The sequence below is a fragment of the Vicugna pacos genome, unplaced genomic scaffold, assembly GCF_048564905.1.
Source record: "Vicugna pacos unplaced genomic scaffold, VicPac4 scaffold_145, whole genome shotgun sequence".
NCBI lineage: Eukaryota > Metazoa > Chordata > Mammalia > Artiodactyla > Camelidae > Vicugna > Vicugna pacos.
In genome coordinates this window covers 84,719-106,319 of record NW_027328825.1, presented here as the reverse complement: position 1 = coordinate 106,319, position 21,601 = coordinate 84,719, and the positions used below count along the sequence as shown (strand labels likewise).

The following is a 21,601-nucleotide window of genomic DNA, read 5'->3' as shown; positions in this document are numbered from 1 at the left end:
TTTCCAAATTTTGAATCAGTACATATATATCATGTAAAATGCTCAAATATGTATTATTTCCACTAAGATGCTAATTCTACCTTAGAACATTTCTGCACTTCTGTATTTATGTGAATAAAGCGAATAGTATTTCTACAAGCCTCATAGTTAAACACTGTTAGTTTGGGGCTATTATGTAACATGAAATAATGGTACATCAACATAGTCGTTTTTCATTTATTTTTATGTAACACCGAGATGAGGTTTTTGCCCTGAAGACTGGTTTTATTGAAATTTTACCTACGTTACGGACAGTCAGTTTATGTGAAAGCCCTCATTTCTCCCCTTTTTGATATATGCTCCATTTGGCTATATATAACATATAACTTGGCATGAAACAAAATTCCCAAATCATTCACATAATACAATTAATATGTTTAATTATATTTTTTAAATGTTAAAAAGAAAAAGAAAACAGATTCCTCTACCTATTAGGCACTTCTGTGGCAATATGTAACACACCCCTTAACCATGACATTGAAGAACTGAGCTGATACCAGCCCCTTTCCACCTGCTCAGCCCCACCTTTTCCCATCCCCTTTCCCATCCGGAGAGGACATCCCTCCCATTGTCCAGGCCCAGATGTTGGAACCATGTCCTTTCTCTCTCTTTCTTTTACACTCACAGACAGCAAATCCAGCTTGTTAGAAAATTCTGGATATTCTGTCTTAATTAAATACCTGCTCTCTGCTCCCCGCCCTCCTAAGAGCCACCTTCAGCCTTTCCTGGATACCAATAGCCTTCTGTTTCCATCTTTGCTTTCCTACAATCTCTCATCCACACAGAGTCAGAGGGAGCCTGTAAAAACATACATTGGGGGTGGTGGGTGTTGCTCAGTGGTAGGGCGCATGCTTAGCATGCTTGAGATCCTGGGTTCAATCACCAGCACATTCATTAAAATAAATAAATTACTTCCCCCCAAAAAACACAAACACAAAAGCATAAGTTGGACTACATCACCCCTCCCCTCAAAACTCACTAAACGGGTCACCATGTCATTAGGAGCCAAAGTCGTCACAAAGGCCTCAGGACCCGGCGTGCTCTGCCTCTCTGCCCACACTCTCCCCCTCACTCTGGGGGCCTCTGGCTCCGGCTCTTCCTTCTTCCTCCGGATCTATTCTGCTTCAAGTTCATTACTCCGTGAGATCTGCCAGGATTGCCTTATTCTCTCCTGCCTGCCTCCCACCCCACCGCCATCACCCGAGTTTGCTCATATCACTCTTTTTTAAAAATTTATCCAAACTCTTGCTACCCCAACATGCTGCCTGTTTCCTCTGCTAAAATTCTGAGCCCCCAGTGATGGGGAGTCATGTCTATTTTGTTGACTGATAAAGCCCGAGAGCCTTGGGAACGGTCTAGTTAGGAGATTCCCGTATGTAGTAGGAGCTTATACACATTTGCTGAATGAATGTAGATGCCCTGGTCCAATCCGATGGAGCACTTCTGTGACGTGCTCAAAGAATAACTCTCCTTTCCACCTGAGAGGGGGTGACAACTTCCCTGCTGATTAAAGGCAAGAACTTTTTGCTTTATGCTGTTAACCTTAGGCGGGGAGACTGGGGGATCTTCATATATATTTTTAAATTTGGTTCACTCTGCAGTTGGTCTTTGGTCTCTGTATAATTTTGAGAAACTCTTTATAAGTGATCATTCTTTGATCAGATTGAACAGGTTCCAGGGGGAAGGACCAAGCCTGTCCCATCAGCCATCCTATGTGTCTTGTCCTGGGACCCAGTGGATGCTCAGCATGTAAGTGAACCGACAGGAGTGAGTGAAGAGATGGGAGCATCTCATTATTGTGGCGGATCTCTGTCCAATGCCTTGAGATTTGGGGAAGGGTTTACGAGTGCAGAAGGGAGAGGTCAGGTCCTCTGTGCTTTTCCTGAGTGCCCTGGCCTTACCCATTCCCCCAGCCCCCTCTGGGCAGCCAAGCCAAGGAGCTGGGCCACCAGGGGTTGTGCTGATCAATAATCCACCTTCACCCCAATTCCGGGGGTAGGTACACATGGTTGTAGACACTGGAGTCAGGTCCTTGGAGGAATTCCTCACCGAACTATGTTTTGGACCTTTTATTTTTCTCTAGAACCTCCAGCTGAAGAAGATTGTCTTAGACACATGAAAGTTGAGGACACCTTCTGTCCCCTCGCAACCCAGGTGGGCCTGGGAGTCTGCTTTTTCTATAGCCGATGGGCTCGTGTTGATTTGGGCATCCCTGTGCCTGAATTCCTGCAGTACACTCGGTGGTAAGGATGGGGGTGCCTGGCAGGGAGGGAAGCGGGTTGGGAGACTGTACAGCTGGGCTGATGTTAACCTGGGGTGAGCGGGAGCTTGCTGATGCATGGCATCTCGGGGCAGGGAACTCTCCACACTCAAGAGGGGTTCCCACTCCCGCAGGGTCCCTTTGATCAGGGTGCTGGGCTGTCAGGGGACCACAGGGGTCCCAGTGAGGATTAGGGTGCCTTCAGGCAATGGGAAGTGTGGGGTCCAGTGGCAATTGAATTAACTGTGCACCCAAACCCAGCCCCCACCTCTTTCAGCCTGTTTCCTAATCTGCAAAACTGGAATGTTATTAAACATCTCGCGGGGTCATTGATGGGCTGGGACAGACTACACAGTCAGGAGCTGGAATTCTTCTGTCCCCTGATTGTTTGCCTTCTTTCTGACTATTTGCTCTCACAAGCTCAGTCTCTCTGTCTCTCGCTCTTTCACTTCTAAGTTTCTCTCATGCTCTGGTTTCATTTGATTTCCAACCACCGCCCCTCCCCTCCGCCAAACTCCAGATGAGTGAACTTGATTTCTATGTGTCAGTTCCAAATTCCCAGGAAAGATGCTCTGTCACCCTCTGGATCTTCTGTCCAACCCATGAGTTGTGGCCAGATGAGCGAGTCCCTCTGGGACCAGCAGAGGGTCTCTGCCCAGCCCCCAGCCACCACTGTGGGAGCACATAGCTCTCCGTGGAGGAAGTACTGGCTGTGACCTTGTGTCACTAAGTGTGAATTTATGTCTTCTCTTGAACCACCTTCATCCTCCTAAACAAAGATGAAAATTAAACCCTCCCGGGATTTGTGTCATGGAACACTCAGGGTGGGGGCTAATGGGGTTGGAATTTCTGCTGTATTTAAGGGGCTACAGTGAATCCCCAACGAGAGCCTGCAAAGGGAACAGCACCGGCCCCACCCGGCACTTAGGGCGCTGAGTCTGCGTGACGTTGAGCCAGGCTTCTGACCACAGCTCAGGGGTCTGGTCTGACCAGTTAGCCTTTGAAACCAACCAGCTTTGGATTCCTCAATCCCACCCTGAGGTTTTACCTGAACCATCAGCTTCTGTATCTCTGAAGACAGATGCTGAGGACCCTTCACGTAAGCCGTTCGCACAGCCCTGTTCAGGCCTTTGTGCTGCACGGTCTGCCCGGCGAGCTGACCGAGGTTGGTATTTTACTGATGTTAGAAGTAGTCTGGTTTCCCGATGTACTGTTTCACTGAACAAGCAACAGAAGCCACTTCTCGCTGATAAAAGCAGAAAAGGGACATAATGAAAAGATACTGGGAGGGTGTGTGGAGTGGCCAGGACCGGAGCCAACCCAGGAGCTGTAGGAGGTGTTAGGGAGCCCCAGGCACCAGGCTGGGAGGGGTGCTACCGGGCCCCCTGCCACCCCAGAAGGGACCCCCCTCCACCCGACCCTCCACCTCACTCACTGCAGGTTCATGTCCCGGCAGGGCCAGGTCACACTGAAGCCACCAGCACACACCTCAGTTGGGGAGCTGGCCCCGTCTGAGCTGCGGGCGTGCCTGGTGTGGGGAGAGGCCCAGTTAGAGGAAGGCAGTTCCCCTACTGTTCCGAGTTAAGGTGCAAGTCAGTGCCCGTCACTCAGGAGAGCCAGGCTGGACGGACCTCATTGTGGTGACTAGGCTGTCTGAGTTCACTTATTACTTTCTACGTTTGAAGGCCCTGGAGGGAGAAAAAGTGAAGGTTCTAGTACTTATTTTGTGTTTCCCACGTACCAGGTGTGGTAAACAAGCCACTTCAGACAAGGCCCGGAGCAACCACGTAAATAGGCCACGGAGCAAGTCGTGCAGTCAGGCCTCTGTGGTCCCGAAACCCGTGTCCCCATCGGCTCCATAGTTACCAGTGGAAACTAGGGGGATTTATGGGACTGTGTGCTCCTGTGAGGGCTGGGATATGTGTGTTTAAGTCCACATCTTCAGAAACTCGGCTAGAACCACAGCCACTGATTGCACGGTGGCAGAGGAAGGGAGGATTCCAGCCTCTGGTCCAGCTCGTGTGGAGCTCAGAAGTTCTTCCTCCTGTCCTGAAAATAACACCAAATCTGAGGGAGCTGCAAACCCACTGCTCTTCTTAGATCCCAGAAGACTGAGGGGGAAAGCTGCTTCCAACCCAGAGAGGTTGCAAAGGGAACAGCGGGCAGGCTTGGAGAGTCACAGCTCCCAAGGCAGAACCTGCTTTTGTAAGAACCCTGGGGGCAGGCAGATTTAACAGGTCCCTGAGGCCAGCAGGAGGCTCAGTGTGGGGAAATCAGAGTGTGACAACTCCAGGGGGCCAGTCAGAGGGGCCCCATGCTCTTTTTCATGTATTTTACATCCAGGACCGTGTCCTGTTCTCAGAATGAAGGTCAGAGGATAACTCCTCATGCTTCCTGCCTGGAGAGGAGAAAATAACTGTATTGAAATACACCCAGAACATTCTGTTTCATTGGGGGAAGTTGTTTTTTGTTTGTTTTTTTAATGAGAAATTATTTTACCAGAGCCTAACCAACCTGGGAGAAGGGAAATCCCTTCTGTGTCACCCAAATTGGGGTGGGGGGAAAGAGACACACTTGTGGAGGTCACAGCTCAGGGCACAGGCTCAATGAGAACTAATCACAGGACTGCAGATGCCCTGCTCTGTCCCGCTCCCCCAACACCTTACCTCCATGTCAGTAGGGCCCGTGTGTAATAACAGGAATAATACTAACAGAAGTAAATGTCTCAGGAGTGTCTAGGGAAAACCCAAAGACAGCGGGGAGATGAAAACAAGGACACACAGGCTGTTTTAGCCTCTCACACCAATAGCTGTAGCAAACTACACACAGCCCAGCCCCAGTAGATAAACAGACAACCTCACAGAAGAAATTATTTATTTTGGTTCTCTTACCCAGTGCATTCCATGGTGCATCCTCGCCTAGAATTGAGTGGAAGCAAGTCCATCTCAGAAGGGACATAACTGAAGAGGGATGGCTTCCCAGACTCTGAGGGGCAGAGAGAGCACCAGCCTGGGTTAGAGAAAGGTGAGGGGTGGGGTAGGGTGTGGGCTGCCTTCTTCCCCATATAAGGAACCTTCCTGAGGCCAGCACAGTAGGAGGGAGGGCCATGGGGTGGAAGCAGCCAGACTTCATCCTGAGAACTGTTGGGATGCCTCAAAGGGACCATTCAGGTGCCCAAACTGGGCCCTGATTGAGGGAGCCAGTCGGTCTGACTCAGAGCCCAGGACTGAGGTGGGCTCACAGCAGGCCGGTATTACTTGGCCGGATCCATTTCACTTCTCCGAAGCCCTGTGTAAAACATGAAGCGTGGACGGCCTGGTGAGCACAGCTCTGCCCTCAAGACCGGTTTCAACTCCTCTCTTCCCAGAGAACAGCATCTCTGAACCCGTCCTGGGTGACCTCACAGAGATCACCCTAGTGGCCCAGGCTAGTGACCGGGAACATGTACCTTCCTGCAGGCAACCCCTGACGTCCACTGATGCATCATATACTGGCAAAGAGTGAGTCACTGTGCATTGGTCTAACAGCAGAGACTCTGCCAAAGGCCCAAGAGGTGGTGTGTGGGACATGCAGGGGTGCAGGAGTGTAAGCAGTGCAAAAGTGTAACTGGTGACAGGGGTGCAGGGGCTGTGGAGGGCGCAGGCATTTCAGGGGATGTGGGGGTGGAGGGATGCAGAATTGCAGAGAGTAGCAGGGGTGCAGAGGTGCAGGGAGTGTAGGGATGCAGGGAGGTGCTCAGGGACCTGGCCAGGATAAGAAGGCAAGTGCACATCCTTGCAGTCAGCCTGACCCCGGTAGGCTATTGCAATGCTTTTGGGCTGCGGCGGCGGCGGTGGCGGTTGGGAGGCTGCCCGGGCAAGCCGATCGATTTCTTCTCTTCCCTGCAGCCTGGCCTGGGGTGGGGCTTGGCCGCCGGAGATTCGCCAGATGTTGCACTCCAGGTAAGCTTGCTCCTGGTAGGTGGGGCGGTTAGGTCAGAAGGCAGTGGCAGCGGCAGAGGGGCGGAGCGGGTCTACCCCTGGTGAACGGGTGGAATAGCTGCCTTGTCCCGGCTGCTGGGCCTGGGAGCGGCCTCTTCTTCCCCAGGTCGCCGGACACTCCTGTCCCACTCAGCTTGCTGAGTGCGGAGTGGGGGCGGGGCCGTTAAGGTGCGGGACCCACGGGGGGAGGGAGGCTGCCGCGGGGGAGCCGATCAATTCGCTCCGCTCTCCCCAGAGGCGGAGCCAGGGGCGGCTTCTGCTGCCCTAGAGGCGGGACGCGGGTCTCCAGATGATCTTGCTCCTGGGAGGCGGCGGCGGAGGCGGCAGGGGCAGGGGATGTGTTCCAGGGAGTTGCTCCATTTCTTCTCTCCCCCACGGCCTGGCTTGGGGGCGACGTCTGCCGCCGGAGATTTGCCTCAGGTCCGACTCCAGGTGAGCTTGCTCCTGGGAGATGGGTGTGGTGCGGTCAGGGGGCTGGTAAGGTGGTGGCTGCAGGCATAGGGAGGCTGCCCCGGAGGAGACTGTGGATTAGCTCCATGTCTGCACCGCGTGGCCTGAAGGCGGCCTCTGCTGCTCCAGGTCCCGGGACACCCCTGTCCCACTTTGCCTGCTGGGGGCGGGAGGCAGGGTAGTCAGGGTGCAGGGGTGGCGGTGGTCGGGGGCCTGCAGCGGGGGAGCGGACCATTTGCTCCCATCTTCCCCGCGTCTTGTCCTGGGGGCGGTCGCTGTTGCCCTGTGTTATGAGACGCGTGTATCCTAGTCGGCCTGACCCCGGGAGTTGGACTTGGTACTTTGGGGGTGGTGGCAGCAGCGGCAGGTTTTCCCATGGAACTTGTCCATTTGCTCCCACTTCCCCCCATGGTTTGCCCTGGGGGCGGTCCCTGTTGTCCCAAGTTCGTCGGACGTCCATCTCCAGGTCAGCCTGCTCCCTAGAGGAGGCCACTGTGAGGTCATGGGCAAGAGTGGTGGCTGCTGCGGGGGTAGGGGCTGCCTTGGGGAGCTGGTGGATTGGCTCCCGTCTCCCCGATGGCCTGGTGTGGGAGTGGCCTCTCCTGCCCCAGGTCACCAGACGCACCTGTCCCACTCAGCCTGCTGGGGGAGGGGCGCCCTGGGCGGTGCCTTTAAGGTGCGGGGGTGGCGATGGCGGGGGTAGAAGACCTGCAGCGCGGAGCCTGTCAATTTGCTCTCCTCTTCCCCGTGACCAATCCTGGGGGCGTCCTCTGCTGCCCAAGAAGCCGGATGCCCGTCTCCAGGTCAGCTTGCTCCTGGGAGACGGGCCCGATGCGGTCAAGGGGCAGAGGCAGTTGCGACGGCCGGCTGCCCCGCCTAATGGGGCCACTTCTTCTCCTCTCCCCTGACCTGGCCTGGGGACGTCCTCTCTGGCGCAAGATTCGCCTGACACCCCACACCTGGTCTGATTGCTCCTGGAAGGTGGGCGCGGTGAGATCAGGAGGTGGAGAGGACAGGGGCTGCCCCTGGAGAGCTGGAGGATAAGCTCCAATCTCTCTGCAGGCCTGACGTGGGGGCGGCCTCTGCTGCCCCTCGTTCCCAGGTCACACTTCTTCGGGTCATATTTCCCCGGGGTTGCGGTAGGGTGCGGGGGCGTCGGGGTGTTGGCGGGGGTATGGAGCCTGTCACTCGGGAGCTGGGGGTTTAGCGCCCATCTTTTCCGCAGATTGGCCTGTGGGCAGCCTCTGTTGCTCCAGATCGCAAAGCAATTTCCCTGACAGCTTAGCCACCAGAGGTGGGCAGGATGGGCTGAGAGGGCTGAGGCAGCCGCCAAGGCAGCGACGGAGGGGGCTGTCCCTGGCCAGCTGGTCAATTTGTTCCCATCTCAACCTTTGCTGCCCCAGTTTCGCAGAACGCCCTTCTCCAGTTTATTCTTCTCCAGGGAGGTGGGCGCAGTGCATGCAGCCCGAGGTCTGGGCTCTCCCTTGGGAGGGGCAGAACTCTCTTGTTCTCCTTTGTCTTTATTCTTCAGCGAAGTGGTTACTGGACGCAATTCTTAATTCTGAGAAAGTGTAGCCTGTGTTATGGAAGAGCTGCTGGACAGTGAGGTTTCTGGGTGGATTTTCACATCAGCTGATGCCCCAGGCAGGCAGGAAAGCTATTACTCAGAGCTTCTTAGTCTGGGGTTGGGGATGGCCCCGCCATCCTTGCCATGCTTTTTAAAAATGTGTTACTCCCCTCTTTTTCCTAGGTGACATTTTAGGTTATTGGGTCTCAGATTGCTGGCACACTCATCCCTGTTCTCAGACATCTTTTAAACTTGGGTGAAGTGATAAGTAGGGGAAGATGATTTACTGAAAGGTAAGAATACTTAAATTCGCATTAAAGCTACATTCTGTCAATCTTTCTAAAATGATTTTCCTCTGATTCTAAATCCACGACCTAGTGAATGTTGTACTCCTGTGTAAAATCATTGATCTTCACATCACATTTGTTGAGTGGTCAACGAGATTTGTTAATTAGATTATTCCTGAAAGGAAAAGTTCAGGCTTTTCAGAATTCCTTGTCTGATGTCACCCAGGCAGTCACAGTAGAAGACAGAGCTGATATAAAAATCCCTCAGCTGCCTGAACTGCAAAGCTTCTGGGATTACTGATCCCTGAAATGCAGGTGACTCTTGATGATAATCTGGGGGATGGTTTAAATGATCAGATTCTTCCAGTCCTATAAATGGGTTCTGTGGCCCCAGCCCCGGGAGAACTGGACATAAGGGCCATATCGTGTGTGGTGGGATGGGAAGGCAAGGTGTAAGAGCTGGAATCACTGAGATTCCACACTCGCTAAACACAGACTCCAGAGCCTAATTGTTGTCAGGTTCTGTTCTGGATTTGAGAGTGTGTTCATACATGATTCTTGCCCTTCTGGAGTCACTGCCTGGGTGGAAGTAACCTTTACATAGATCTGTGGAGGATGACATTTAAGTAGATGGGCTGTTATGGTTCTCAATGTGCCCAGGCTTGCTCTTCCAGGCACTCGTGGGACTAACGCGAGTCATGTTATTCACTCATTCACTGATTTATTACCCTTGAATTGATCACTCGTCCCACAGTAAGTGAAACAAGGTAACAGGAAGCTGAGTTTTGTCCCCTCTCCTATCACTGATTGTTTTTCAGTCGGGCGCCCTGCGTATGCATTGTGAAACGGTGGTATTTCGTGCCCAATGGGGCAGCACTGTCAGTTCTGAGAATCAGGGGAGACACATGGGTAGGACAGCACCCTGACACACATGGCACCCCCCATCCCGTGAGACAGAATTGTCGATGCTCAGGTGACCCGATGTAGACTGCGGTGCTAAACCTGAGCATGTTTAGTTATCCTGGTGGCTATGAAAATACAGACTACCAGTCGCTACCTCTGGAGACTCTGAGGGTGTGCACCCCAGGATTCTGCATTTTAAGAAGCACTTTAACGAATCCTGATGAAGAGATCTGAGTGTCCCACGGAGAAACACTGGTGTGCGAGGCACCAATATTGAGGATTCTCAGGGAACGATGTCTTTTTAGGATGGTCCATGGGCCCTCACTTTAGACTTTTGCCTTGAGTTTAATTTTATGTGTTCAGAAGTGATGTCTTTCAATTCCAGTGCATGTCAGCATGCTCTGTGCAGGGATTTACTCTCAGTAGATGGCAAAAACTATGATTCTTCAGGTCACCGAGCTACACTGTGAACGATATTTTATTTTGGTTTTCTTTGTAGCAATGCAGAGTCTCCCGAGAAGAGATTTAGACTCAACAGCTTTGTGTCAGACTTTGGAAGACCGCTGCTGCCCAAGGTGTTCTCTGGCAGTGCAATGACGAATCTAGGTCCCTCTTTCACTGCTACATCAATGAAGTGGACCACTTGGACAAGGCCAAAGCTGGTATCCCTACCATAGCCCTTTACAGTGTTATTCGGCTCCAGGAAGCCATCAGATGCAGCAGGTGGCCAGAGGAGGAGCCGAACAGACTCATGAAATGTGACATCCCCAACTTTATCAACACGGACCAGAACTCTGCCTTTGTGGAAGATGATTTCCTGATTTTGTAACTACCGATTGTTCTAGAAAATAAGCCAGTTGCCCAGAACTCACACAAAGACTTGAATTGAGAAACGTGCTTTCTCAGGTATCTTTCTGAAGATGTGAAGTCTGTCTTTGTATGGAAGGAAGTCCCCTTTCACAAAACTGAATGTGTTTGTGTCTGAGAGAGGGAAATGGAGACAGAAAGACGAAGAAGCAGAAGAGAGCCCCCTCAGAAGAGATCTAGTTAAGGTGAGTTTTTGTGCCTTTAAAAAACATTTGGGGTTTTAGGGGGAACAAAGTATTTACACTGTCTTATTCTCCTCATTGGAAACCTTGGCCCCGTCGTCAGAGTCAGCGGCCTTGAACGGGGGTTGCACGCTGCGTTTCATCTGGCACTGCCACTTCCACGCTCTGCCTTTAGCACGTTGCTTTGCCTGTCAGGGTTGCCACCCTTTTAACTGTAAGGTGAGGAGTCTGGAGTAGATGATCCACCCCAGCTCTGCTGTTTTGCAAATTTCTGATTTCGTATTCGGATGAGTCTGGGATACACCCAGAGCAGTATAAACCAGGCCCTACCTCCTGCCTATTGCTGGGGCATCCCTCAGGTCTGTGCCTTCTACTCAACCCTTTACTGAGCCCAGCTTTTGTCAGGAGCCCAAGTGCCTACCGGGATGGCAGGGGACTTGTCTTTCGTGGTCACGGTGGCCAAGAATTCTATTGGTGTGCTGAAACAACTCTTCTGAGATCCTCCACCCACCCCTGCTCAAACCTAATGACAGCACTACGGTTCCTTTCCTAGGAGGAGGATCAATCCATGGTGCATTTTATGACAATCCTGTCCCCAGGGATGCACGGAAGTTTATCAGCTGAGTGAGGGGAGGTGCCTCTGTGTCCCTGTATCTCTGTCTGCTGACAGTTCGCTGCCACCGGCTACTGAACAAGAAAAGTGCTATTCACCATGTTGTGTGTTTTCCAAATGTGTAGGTGATGGTCTTGTGGCTCGTGCGTGGGCTTTGATTTGGGATGGTGAAGGGCTTATAAATACCTCATCAACATGTATTCGAGGTGGCCTGGTGCCACACAGATTTGATTCATGAAGGCATCAAGCCTGCACACTGGTTTGGAAACAACTTGGTTTTGATCATTCACACTGCATGCATGACTCGCTGCTAATCTCTGGGTGGTTTTTTCATTTCAGATTTATTCACCCCATGTCTTGCTTAAGCTGAAAAATACATTTATTTCACCAGAATATTCCCTGATTCTTTGTTTACACACATCCAGTTTTTTTAATTCCTTTAAAAATGATTCTGTGTTTATAATGCCTCCTAATTTCTATCATCTCTATGTTGCCAGTGGCCTGAGACATGCACCAGATTTGATGCCGGAACAGTTCCACCAAAAGAAATCCCTTTGCCGTAATATCTTTTGAGGAAAATATTATTCTTTAAGGCTCTAACAGTAAATCGTAGAAGAAAGCATGGAACATTTCTTGTAGTTAATACATGTTCATGTGAAAAGAAATGATATTTTCATTAAACAATGTTGATTTTAATAACTTTTACAAATGTGAACATTATTATTCATAATTTAAGTAACCAGATAAAACCACAGTTATTTATTATGAAGATTGAAAACTATTTACATGGTCTCTTAATTAGAAGTAGCTTTATTAGAAGACTGAAGGGTATTTAAAAGATGGAAAAATACCCATGATGACACCATCATTTTTATTAACTAAATATCAAGAACTGTGCAGGGATAAGATTTAACCCTCTGCAAACTGCCAAGTTAGCATGAGGTAGTTTGTGGATGCTGCCAGAGGACAGGACACTCCCCCAGGATCAGAGACAAAGGACTCCCTGCCAGCACAGAAGGCAGCCTGTGGTTCAAGTTCATATTGGTTCCTGAGTTCCTTTCCTATTGCTGTTGTAACAAAGGACCACAGACTCAGTGGCTTAAAGCAATACACATTCATCTTCTCACTGTTCTAGGGTGCAGTAGTGCAAAGTCAATGTCAGTGGGCTAAAACCAAGGAGTGGCCAAGGCTAAGTTCCACACCTAGGCTCTTGGGAGGGATTCATCATCCTACCTTTCCCAGCTTGCAGAGGTGCTCACACTCCTTGGCCCAGGGCCCTGTGTCACTGTGACCTCTGCTGCCACTTTACATCTCTGTCTCTGACTATATAGATATAGAGGAAGAGTCTTCTACATCTGGTATGGACCCTTTTTCCTACATGGACATTGTATCCTTATTTATGTGCAGATGAAAACCCCTTCCCTCCAGGGTGCGGTGGCATCAGCTCACAAGATGACCACTCTGGGCTTTAAGTGTCCTCTTTGTATTGTCATCAGGGAACTTCTCTTTCCATAGTTAGCTCTGTGTTACTTTGTTGTTATATTTTACCCAGAATTACTGAAAGTTTTACTTAAAAGGGATCCTAATTAGCTCTGTTTACCTGTTTCCAGAGCTGAAAGCTTCAGTTCTAGAGTATCAGTTTGATTTTTCCTAAAAATACATTCCAGTATATTTCTCTGGTGAAAGTCTCTACCCTGTTATCTATTCTCCCATCATTTCCTTATTTTCTTGAATATATTAAAAGTATTTTATAGCCTTTATTGGTAACTCTGATGCCTACATCACCTGGGGTTTGCATCCTTTGTCTAATGCTCCTTATTCTCATGTTATCTGTCATATAGTCTGGACATGTTGCATGTCTAGAAATTCTTTATTACATGGCAGACATTGCAAATGAAAAATCCATGTTATCTTCTGTGAGAGCTTTTCTACCTTCCCGTTAGGCAGACAGTGTGAGGGACTGATCATGTCACTCCAATCAGGCGCTGAGGTGGATCAGGACTAAAGTGCCTTTTTTCTTAAAACAGCTTTGAGGTATACTTGGCAAAATAATTTTCACACGTTTAAAGTGTACAGCTTAATATGTTTTGACGTAAGAATATCCCCAAGGAACCATGACCACACTCAAGACAGTGAACATACCCATCACCCACAAAGCTTCTCTCCTGACTTTTTTTGTCCCTCCCTCCCTCCCTGTCTCTTCCCCTGGGAACCATTGATCTGCTTTCTATCACAACATATTGGTTTGCATTTTCAAGATCCTTATATGAATGGATTCATGCAGTATCTACTCTATGTTGTCTGACTTCTTTCATTCAGTGTAATTATTTTGAGAATCATCTGTGTTGCTGTATTAATAGCTTATTTGTCTTATAGTAGAGTATTGTTTAGTGCTGAGTTTTTACTGAAGAGTTTATTGTGAGCAGTGTTTGTATAGACCATCATTTCTTTCTGCATTTACTTCTTGATGGATGCATGGGTTATTTACAACTTGTGCTATTATAAATAAAATAGCAGTGAATATTTGGTTATAAGTCTTTGTATGGACATATGCTTTTCCTTTCTAAAGCACCAGATGAGGAATGTCTGGATTATATGGTACATAGGTGTTTACCTTTTTAAAAGAATCTGTTAAAGACTTTTCCAAAATGGTTGTACTATTGTAAATTCCTCGTGGTGTGTATCAGTTCTGGTTGCTCTACTTCCTTGCCAGCACCTTGTAAGGTCAGTCTTTCTAACTGTATTCATTCTAGTATGTATGTGAACTAGTATCTCACTGTGGTTTTTAAAAGTATTTCTCTAATCATTAATGACACCTTTAATCAGCATCTTTTCATATGCTTATTATCCATCTGGATATCTTTACTGAAGTGTGTTTTCTGGCCTCATTCATTCAGGTGTTTGAATTATTATTGAATTTTGAGACCTCTTTATTCTGGATCAGATACAAAGAGAGACCATTATCAGATATATGATCTGCAAATAGCTTCTGTCTATGGCTTGTCTTTTCATTTGCTTAGCAGTGTTTAGAAGAGCATTGAAGAGTCTTCATGTTCATAAAGTTCACTCTATCAGTTTCTTTTTAAAATAGATGATACTTTTGGTGTCATAGCAAAGAAAAATTTGCCAAACCCAAGGCCATAAAGCTTAAGCCTATGCTTGTTCTCCTAGCTGTTTTTTAGTTTTAGATTTCCTATTAAGATCTATGATCCATTTTGAGGTAAATTTTGTATATTTTGTGAGGTGTGAATCAAAGTTCATTTTTTTTTTGCGTATCACTATCTAATTGTTCCAGCACTACATGCTGAAAAGATCCTTTCTCCACAGCATCCTTTTTGAGAATCAATTGTCTGTATAAGTCTTGGTTTAGTTCTGAACATTCTATTGTGTTCCATTATTCTATTTTCCTGTTTTACACCAACACCCTAATTTCTGATTACTGTAGCTTTATAAAAAAAAAGTTTGAAAATCAGATAGTGCAAGTCTTCCAACATTGTTTTTCTTGTTCAAAGTTGTTTTGGATTTTTGGGATCCTTTGAATTTTTATATGAATTATAGAATAAGTTTTTAAATTCCTTACATCCTGTTCTGCCAAAATTCCACCCATGTCTTTGGCCGTCTCCAGAGCCACATTTTCTGAAGAAGTCTCTCTAGATCCCAGGTGAAAGGAATTTCCCTTTCGTCTGTGCTCAAATCACATTTGATATTATTTGATTCCATTTAATCATATTTGCCTGTATGTACTTGTCTGATCTTTCCAGCCATTTAGTAAATCTCAAAAGATTAGGACTCTTGACTTGGTTCCCTCTGTGTGCTGAGAAACTAGTTCTATGCTTTGCAGGAGTGAGCCCTGCAGTAAGAGGTATCTGCAGCACACATCTAGCTCATTGCTTGAATATTGTCAAGGAATTCTGCAGATTTAGAATTGTTTATTGATTGTTGTCTCCAAGACGGCTCAGTCTTTTTTATTTCTATTGCTACTGCTGCAGTTTCAAAGAACAATGGGCTAGTTATTTTGCAAATATCAAATCATACTCTAATTGTGTTGTCACGCAAATTATGTGCTGCTGTGTCTTAACAACCTGCTTAGTGTTCACAGGCTCCTTCACTCATGGAAAATTTGGGAGAATGTCATATCCTTAGAGATAGCAATGCTGTCTTTGGCGACCTGAGCAGCAGTATCTGAATTCACTCCTGCTATTTTTCCAGTGTCCCCTCTAGACCTCCTCCAGCCCTCCATGGGGGGCCCTGCAGTTCTGCCCTAGAAAAGCCTGTTGCTTCTCAGGAAGACTTCCCTATGAAACATAATCATGTCCTTCTTGTGGGGACATTCAGTCCAGAGACCTGAAAGCAGGGGAAAATGTTCAGCCTGCTTTTGGTAGAACCTAAATTCTTCCATACTTGTTAGAAGCAATTTCAATGAGGAAACTGTTTTGGCATCTAACAAATCAGCATAAATGACTGATGAGGAAGATCAGCTTCCCCATCCCACTCAGTCGTCATGTTGATGTGACACACACATTGGCAAACATTTTCCCCTGTGAGCAACGTAAAGTTCAAGACGTTATGAATGGCTTTTTATTTTTATTTCTTAGTCTTTCCACATTCACTGTGTCTCGTGAGATTATATGAATCCTGCTTATTTTCAGCCCAGCACTAAACTTTTTAAAAGGATCACGTGTTTAAAAGGCTAGTGGACACTTTTTTAGAAGACAGAAATCCTTAGATTTTGGTCCCAGAGTTGAATCTTGGTTAGTGGTGAATGAAAATTCCCGTTAAAATTTTAAATTCAGTGATATAAAGTCTTAAAAATAGTTAAATATTAGTCAATTTCATTAAACACTATAAGAGTTATTTACCTTTAAGCCTGTTTCTGGGGCAATTTTGCAATGATTCCCTCCCTTTATCGATTCCCTCTTTATCAGAATCCTTGAGAGGCCCCTGTCATCATTGTCAGTATCATCATTATCATCATGGAACTGATTCTTCTGGAAGATTCTAGGAAAATAAAGAGATGGACGGGATTATGTGTAGGTCAGTGTGTGCATGTACAATAAGAACAGCTGTCAGGCATTAGATGCAAGATACCCATTTCATTTAGGGGAGAATGTGGTCATGAAATCCTGATGTGGTGAATGAAGGAAGCGGTGGGAACAGGATAGTCAATGCAAAGGAGGAGGAAGTGAGTGAGTTGGAGAGCATAGATCCTTGGTTAGTTGATCAGCACATTGGTAAGAATGAGGGGAGTGTGATGGCAGAATCATGTCCCTCCCCGGCCACAGGGTAGCCACCTGTGACATGTTACTGTACATGGCAAAAGGGATGACAGATATTTTAGGATTAAAAATCTTAGAGGATTTCTGTCTCCTAAATTGTCTATTAGTTAGCCTTTAAACCCATGATACATTATTATAGATTAGTGCAGGGGCACAAATAAAAAGGATTCATATAATCTCACCAGACAAACTGAATGTAGAAAGGATAAGGAAGAAAAACAAAAAGTCACTTATAAGTGCCTGGAACCATAAATTGCTCATGAGGAAATGTTACACAAGGTGAATGTCACAGCCACATACATACTGCCTGAGTGGGATGGGACAAGGGGATCCTGAGATGAGACAATAGGGTGAGTAGTCTGGATTGTCCAGGTGGGCTGAATGTAATCACAGGGGTCCTTAAATTGGAGGATATTTCCCAGCTGAGTTTAAAATCAGAGGGAGGTGTAGCGATGGAGCAATGTTCAGAAAGGCTGCTGACCATGAAAATGGAGGAAGTTGAGGGGCACAAGCTAAGGAAGGTGGGTGACCTCTGTAAACTGGAAAAAAAAAAAAGGAAACATTCTCTTCTAGACCCTCTAGAAGGAAGGAACCCTGCTGGTATCTTGAATTTATCCCAATGAGAACTGTGTTGGATCTCTGACATCCACAGCCATAAGCTGATAAGTCTGTGCTGGTTTAAGCTATTAAGCTTAATGGAATTTGTTACAGTGGTAATAGGAAAATAACATAGTGAGCGGTAGTGTAAGGGATTAAAGGTCTAGGATGGGGTGTGGAGAGAATTCTGACATTTACACCTAAAAAACAACCAGGTGAAGTGGGAAGGTGTTTTAAGGAAGTCCTACCTGGCAGGGCTGTCAAGCAGACTGGAGTGAGCGAATCCTTGGAGTTAGAGGAATCAATTAAACCTCTACAAGGAAAATAAGAAATAAAATGTAGCAGGGCTTCAGTGTTAGTAGATGTAGGAATGGAAATGGGCAGAGAGATATAAACATTATTTTGAAATTAGCTACAGGTTTGATGACTGCATGTTTGGGAGAGTTAGCCGATGTGTGGACTGAATGCATCCCCTCAAAATCCATATGTCGAAACCTCATCTCCCAGGTTGATGATATAAGGATGCGGGGCCTTTGGGAGGTGATTAGTAGGATAAAATGAGGTCATGAGAGTATTGCCCTCATGAATGGTATTAGTGTTCTTATACAGGGCCCCAAAGTGCTTGCTTCTCTCTCCTCTCTGGGCCATGAAGATAGTGGGAAGACAGCCATCTTCGAGCTGGCAATCCTCTCCCAGATACATTGACCTTGAAAGCCTCAGCCTCCAAACCATAAGGAATATGCTGGTTGTTTAAGCCACCCGACACACGGTAATTTGTTACAGAATCCCAGACTGACGAAGACAGTGGAGAATGCCACTGCGTTTGGCACTGATTGCCTGGAGAATGCTGAAACCCAGGGAAGTGGGCAGCACAGACGTTTACTCATTTAATCCTGCCAACACTGTAGGGGATAGAGTCTACATTTTCCTCGCTATTTAAAAGGTAAGGAAAAAGAGGCACAAATAATAACAATGACAATGACAACAACAACAACAACAGCAACAATAATTTGTCCAAGATTCACACAGAACTCCCTGGAGGGAGAGTGAGAATTAATACTTATGCAGGCTGGCCCCAGAGCCCCTGCTCATAACTACTAAGTCAGATCACCTTGCTTATTTAGATCAGTTTTTTTTTCAACTGTGATATGAGTGTACTGTGTCCAGTAACTTATAATTTCAAAATACCTCACTGTAAGGGAAACATTAGTTGCAGGCATTACAACCCACAGAAAGCTAGACATACAAAAATAACTTGTTAGGGCAAGATAACCAATAATGTTTTTAAATATTATACCTGCTGACCCTTTGCAATAAAGTGTTTATTTATAATTCTGTCTGGCTACAGAATAACATCATAAACCTGCATGTGGCTGGTGGCTCCCGTGTTGGACAGCAAGGGTCTAGAGAATTTAAATGACTTGCCCAGCCTTGCCCAGGAAGCTCGTGGTGGGATCAGAGCTATAGTCTGGGACTGTTCCTTCCTATCCAACAATTCCCTCATGGAAGTTTAGAAGCTTCTCCTTTGGTGCCCAGCTGTCTATCCGTACTTATGACATCTTGTCAGGTGCCCCGGCCTGCTCCTGAACATCAGCCAGAACCCACTTCTGCTCTTTTTTGGCCAGGTAATACCTTCTAGCAACTTCCATTGCCTTCTTGGCATCAGTTTTTACATGGAAGGGTAGTGGCTAGAGAAGGAAATGTGTCCACATGACAGGTTTTTCATAAATATAGTAGGAGTGGTCAAGAGAAGAAAACCTCAGGAATACGAGTGGAAGCAGGTCATTTAATATACCAAATGCGTACTTTCAATGTATGTTTGTGTTTCCGAGTCCACGCTTGTTCTACTCGTGCATTATAGGCCAACACATCAGGAGACAAGGATTTGGGGCAAGAAATAGCGGCTTTAATTTGTAAAGCCAGCGGAGAAGATGGTAGACCAATGTCCTGGAGAACCATCATCCCAAGTCAGAATTCAGGCTCTTCTTATATTAAAAAGGGGAAGCGGGAATGCTTGGTTGTTGCAAACTTGGTGTATGAATTCTTTGTTGTTAGAATCCTTTGTTCTTGCAGCTCTTCACCTGGGTCAGATCCGTGTAAACCTCCAACAAGCAAATGTTATTTTCTATTCTGTATCTTGTTATCTTTATACGAATGGAAAAGTGATAATATCCTTCAAAGTCAGAGCCTTGAGAATAGGGTCTCCTGTATATTTCAGGATCTAGGCAACATTGTTTCACAAAAGGTGCAGAAACAGCAAGACTAAGCCTAGGAAACAGGGCACAGGTTTAAAGTCAAAGGAACAGATCTAATATGGAGTCAGATTTGTTCTTTCCTATTTCAGTAGTGCCATGGAGAAGGCACTGTGGGCAGCTTTCTGTAGGGTCCTGGAGGCTTTCTCTCTCAGCCTCTGTGCGCCTCTATTGAAAACCCGTCATCGCTATCTGGCCTGCTGGAAAACCAGTCCGCCTGTTTTGCCCTGAAGTTGTGTTCTGTTTATAACTCATCTCTACTCCTTGGAAAACAACTCAATAAAAACTCAGTTGGTTTCCCACCAGCCCTGAGCAGGGGTGAGGGATAGCATGTTATTATTTTATTAAAAAAATATATAAAAGAGTTTTAAAACAGCACTGGGCACATAGGAGAGAGACAATCAATGCTTCCTGGCTTAAATCGAAAATGATGACTCAGTGAGTCTATGGCTGCTGTATTTGCTGAGCTAGTTACTCCTTTGCTCCATTACACATTTATTTTAACTGAAAAAGAAATATATGCATATGGTTAAAAAAATTCAAACAGAGCAAAAAATACTCAAGTGAAAGAAGTTTTCCCTCATCCTCTGTTCTTACATGCCTCCCTGGAGATGCCAATGTTTACAATCCTTTGTGTGCTTTTCCAGATATGCTATGCAAGTTCCCACCAATGTATGTAAATTCCTTTAAAGTTTTACTTATTTTTAACTTTAAGGGATTTAAATCCTCAAGTGGCTTCTGCCACAGTAATAGAAAAGAAGAAATCTGACTCCATATTAGATCTGTTCCTTTGACTTTAACCCTGTGCTCTGTCTCCTAGGCTTCTTCTTGCTTGTAAAACAATGTTGCCTAGAGCCTAAAATATACAGGAGAGCCTATTCTGAAGGCTCTGACCTTTAAGGGTATTTAACACTTTTCCAATCATATAAAGATAACACGTTGCAGAATAGAAAATAACGTTTGTTTTGTTGGAGGTTTACAGGGATCTGACCCAGGGAGATAGCTGCAAGAACAAAGGATTCTAACAAGAAGGAATTCCTACACCAAGAAGTTTGCAAAAACCAAGCACATAGGAAAGCAGCCTGAATTCTGACTTGGGGAGATGGTTTTCCAGGACATTAGTTTGCCATCTAGGTCTACAGAAACTTGCTATTCCATGCCCCAACACTTGGTCTCCCAACTTACTGGCCTGTCCTGCACTGAGGAGAATGAATTTGGACTCAATAACACTTCTACCTACCTAGCAAGTTGGACACTGGGACTGAGGGCAGCTCTCCCACACACAGGGGCCTACGGTGAGCCCTTGATTATTCCCCGAGGTTGGGGTGTGGTTTACCCAGGAGGGATGGGGACTCTACACCAACACTCAGGCAGTCTGCTCCTTCTGGGGCTCTGACATTTTACCTCCCGCTCCCTGCCAGCCCAACATTTGGGACAGTGGAGCTAAGGCAGAGATCGTGCCTGCCTGTTTCCCAGCGTGTAAAAGGGGAATATGTACTCTTCCCAAGGTAGTTCTGAGAAACAACACCTGCGGGTGCTTGGTTCCCTGAGCAACAGTAAACCTAGCTCCTTGTGGGGGCAACGGGTATGATACCCGTAGGGTTTCTGCAGAGACCTTAGCTGGAGGGCTGGGCCAGGGACGTAAAATATGAGCTGTGGGCAATGACGGGTAAGAGAAGGGTGTATAGGCAGGACTGCTGCCTCCTTCGGGGTGCCACAAGAGGTAAAACGCTTTCTCCCCATCTCTGTTACTCCCCTCCCAATTCCAGATAACTGCCTTCCCTCTGCTCCTCCTGTCCATGTGTCTCCCTCCACTTTTCCCCGCCTCCCCTCCTCCTCCCCTATTCTCCCTCCCTCGGTTCCCCTTCTCTCTCAGGACCCAGAGCGGATCGCTGGCCCTCCTGCGCATGCGCAGTTGCTGCCAGCTGGACCGCGGGTTGGAAGCTCCAGCTCCGAGCCGGGGATCGGCCCCAATGGCTTCTCAGCTCTGTCGCCCTGTAGGCCTTTGGCTACTGCCTGGGGCCGGGGCCTCTGGCTGTGGAAGTGCAAGGTGAGGGGATATCGGGAAAGGGGTGAGGCGGCTGCGGGAGGGCGGTCGGCGTGTCACAGCCCCCCAGGGCGCCAGTCAGCGTGTGTTCAGCTGGATTGCTCGGGCCAGACCCCTCTGCCCGCGCCACCTGCCCCGGCGCCCCGGCCACAGCTGTCCAGGGCCAGGTGTGCCCCTGCGCCTCTTGGCCCAGCCGGGCTCCCCTCAGTCCGCGGCTGGCGTCCGCTTCCCCTCTTCCGCCCGCGAGTCCTCCCCTCCCGGGCTTCCTCTCCTAGGCCGCC

General features: G+C 47.4%; 1 protein-coding gene and 1 long non-coding RNA gene across 7 annotated transcripts in view; both read left to right on the top strand.

The window, feature by feature from the left end:
- The first annotated feature begins 1,294 nt into the window (after positions 1–1,294).
- On the top strand, positions 1,295–10,260 carry LOC140695120 (uncharacterized). Its single transcript, XR_012070822.1, has 10 exons — positions 1,295–1,552; positions 1,702–1,788; positions 2,123–2,282; positions 3,377–3,464; positions 5,195–5,323; positions 5,667–5,799; positions 6,187–6,240; positions 6,517–6,711; positions 8,480–8,589; positions 9,986–10,260. It is a non-coding gene; the product is annotated as an uncharacterized lncRNA (long non-coding RNA).
- A 1-nt stretch (position 10,261) lies between these two features.
- Positions 10,262–21,601, top strand: part of LOC140695119 (uncharacterized) — a 92,425-nt gene continuing 81,085 nt past the window's right edge. The window contains exons 1-4 of one of the 6 annotated variants that reach the window (XR_012070818.1): positions 10,262–10,538; positions 17,805–17,964; positions 18,589–18,646; positions 21,043–21,311. The gene's annotated coding sequence lies outside the window, so the exon portion shown is untranslated. Of the gene's footprint in view, positions 10,539–11,088; positions 11,270–11,645; positions 11,746–17,804; positions 17,965–18,369; positions 18,647–20,247; positions 20,507–21,042; positions 21,324–21,601 lie in introns of those variants that run through there. The other 5 variants (XR_012070815.1, XR_012070819.1, XR_012070817.1 and 2 more) reach the window with 5 other exon arrangements.